Raw genomic sequence first — 3095 nt, 5'->3', positions numbered from 1 at the left:
TTGCTGGTGCAAACTCTGTGCTATGTGACTAGCGGCAGTAACATAAGTGTGGTAACATGCAAAGCTTCATTTATTACGTTATAGACTCATATTGCATTGAGACATGTGATGTTACAGTAACTAGCTAAGTTACTAGTACTACATCTCTCATCATTAACTCATTGCCACATAAGCAAAATTGCTGAGTTGGACTCGATGTTACTACCGAAGTTACTCCCACTGTGGCTAGTCTGTGGGCGATATGAGCCCAGGCGACGCAGGCCCAGAGTGCAGGTTTTGACTGTCCCATGGCACGGAATTGGATAGCCAGGGACAGCTACAAACGTCCAATTGCATCCACTGTCATCCGGCGACAAGCCTCGGGCAGCAACTGTCACAAGAACGGGAGGCAGGAGAGGATGGAACGCGCCAGCCGAAGGCATCGCAAAGATCCATGTGGACGGAGGACTCGCAAGGAATGGGAGACGGGGGGCGGCAGCCTCGATTTGTCGGGATCATACTGGCAAATACCTTGGTTCGTCGGCTATGGTCTTCGATCTAATTACGGACCCTCCTACGCTGGAAGCGCTTGCTTGTAGAGAAGCTCTGTCTCTTGCACTCGATTTATCTTTAGATCGAGTTGTTATCGCATGTGACTGTAAAACACTGGTGGATGAGATAGAGAAAGGTTCGGATGGGAAATATGGTATGATCATTAAGGAGATTGTTGCAAGGGCAAGGGAACTTACTAGCTGCAAGTTTGTTTTTGAAGGCCGGGCAATGAATGTTGATGCCCATAATTTAGTGAAGTTCTCTACATCCTTAGAAGAAGGACGTCATGTGTGGCTGGGGACACCCCACGACCCTTTTGCAATTCATGTAAACCTGACCATTGAGTAATAAAGTTTGGTTTACCGCTCAAAAAAATCCATTGTCCAAAAACCCCTCAAAAATAAAAAATCCACTGTTCAAAACCCGCCCACTCGGGTGGCGGAGCTCACTGCTACAGCGTCACGGAGGGAGGAACTTGTTCGCTCGGTTTTTCACCCCTCTTGAAGCACAAGCTATACTTAGAATTCCGCTATGCACTAGTAGAATCTCAGGCTTTTGGGCGTGGAACAAAGAACATCGAGGCATATTTACAGTCCGCTCGGCCTACCGTGTGATTGTGAGAACAAAACTTAACATAGAAGAATGGCTTGAAGAAAGGGAAGGCTCATCTCGCACTACTTGAGAAAGCAGTGAGTGGAATTCGATTTGGAATGTTCAGGTTTCATCGAAACTTCAAGTGTTCATTTGGTGACTAGCGCATCACTCAATTCCATCTGGTGAAGTGCTTCGTCGCATGAACATGGCTACCGCAGGAGCATGAGCTCTGTGCGGGGCGCATGATACCTGGCGGAATCACTAGTAGAAAAAGGGTCAAATGTTCAGCTCATTAGTCCCGGTTTGTATTTGAGCTGGCACTAATGTGACCATTAGTGTCGGTTCCAACGGTTAGGCGGGCCGCTCTCATTAGTACCGGTTCGTGCCGAACTTTTAGCACCGGTTCGTGCCACAAACCGGTACTAAAAAGAGTGGTGGCAGGATGTTGTCGGACTGGGCCCCTACAGCACCTTTGGTACCGGTTCTTGCCACGAACCGGTAATAAAGGACGTCCTATATAAACCCTTCGTCCACCCGAACTCGCTCTGTTTTTCCCCTTTCCCCTCTCCTCTCTGTTCTTCCCCTCTACCCTCGAGCTCATCACATATTTTGCCCAAATTTTGTCAAGATTTGAAGGCCCCCATCCATTCAAGTGATCACAAAGGTAAGCAACTTTGTCCTTTCATCTCTCATTGCTAGATTAGCTCTTGCAATGCTTTATATAGTCATTAATTTGTGGGTTTTAGTAATTTGGGATGAATTATATGTGGTCGTTTATTTGATTTATATGCAATTTGAGCTCAAAATAACTCTTAGTTTGCATATGTAGGTGTGGTTTACTTAGTTCCTTCCCGTCTTCGTCCTAACCACTGTCGATCGTCCGCACCGTCCTGTCGCCGGCACCACCTTGTGGTGAGCCTCTTGTTCTTATCTTTTTTATATAAAAAATCATGTTTGTGTGATTTAGATATATAGTTACTTGTATAATTATCTTACCCGCACGTTGTTTGTTATACATAGTGCCATGATTTTGATATCCGTCCCCGTCGGCCCTTGTCCGTGTTATGATTCGGATGTGGTATATTCTCTTTTAAAACTATTTGTTGCATTTCGTGTTCATGACAAATTATGCCCATCAAGTTGACATAGATATTTTTATCTAGGAGGTATGTGAACCGGAAATTCCAACCAACCCTATTGTCGAGAGGTTAAATTTAGTTGAAAGAGAAAATGAGTATTTGAAAGAAAAATTGAAAAGAATTGAGGGGGAGAAGATGGAATTGGAGTTGCATGTTGCCGATGTCGTCGATGATCACAAGATCAAGATGGAGAAAATGCGCTTGAAGATTAGAAAGATTAGAAAATATGCCATTGATAGTGAGGTTTGGTATCATTATGCTGTTGGACCAATTGTTACCTTAGTTGAGATCTTGATCGCATTTGTTGTTGCATTTAAATGCTTTAGCTAGAGAGTTATTTGTATGTTGCATTTAAGTGTTGTATGAACTTTATGTATGAACTTGTATTAATTTGATCTTTTCGGTGTTGTGTAATGAAGATGAGCCGACAATGGATGTACGATGACCGATGCTCTCCCCAGTTCATTAATGGCGTGCATAGTTTTCTGATTGCGGCTGAGGCAAACAAGTGGGCGGATGGTTTTATGCCTTGTCCATATGCTGGTTGTAAGAATGATCACAATTACTCTAACTCAAGAACCATTCACGTCCACCTGTTTGAGTCTGGTTTCATGCCCCACTATAATGTTTGGACCAAGCACGGAGAAAGAGGGGTTATGATGGAAGAAAATGAAGAAGAAGAGGACGACGATAGCTATCCTAGCCATGGGTTCCCTGAATACGATGATACAACAATGGGGGAAGAAGCTGAGCCGGCAATGCGGGAAAAAACTGAGCCGACAATGAAGGAAGAAGCTGAAGAAGAGGCATCAGATGAGCCCGCTGATGATC

This window comes from Aegilops tauschii, chromosome 5 (assembly GCF_002575655.3).
Source record: "Aegilops tauschii subsp. strangulata cultivar AL8/78 chromosome 5, Aet v6.0, whole genome shotgun sequence".
Classification (NCBI taxonomy): Eukaryota; Viridiplantae; Streptophyta; class Magnoliopsida; order Poales; family Poaceae; genus Aegilops; species Aegilops tauschii.
This window is presented reverse-complemented; position numbering follows the sequence as displayed.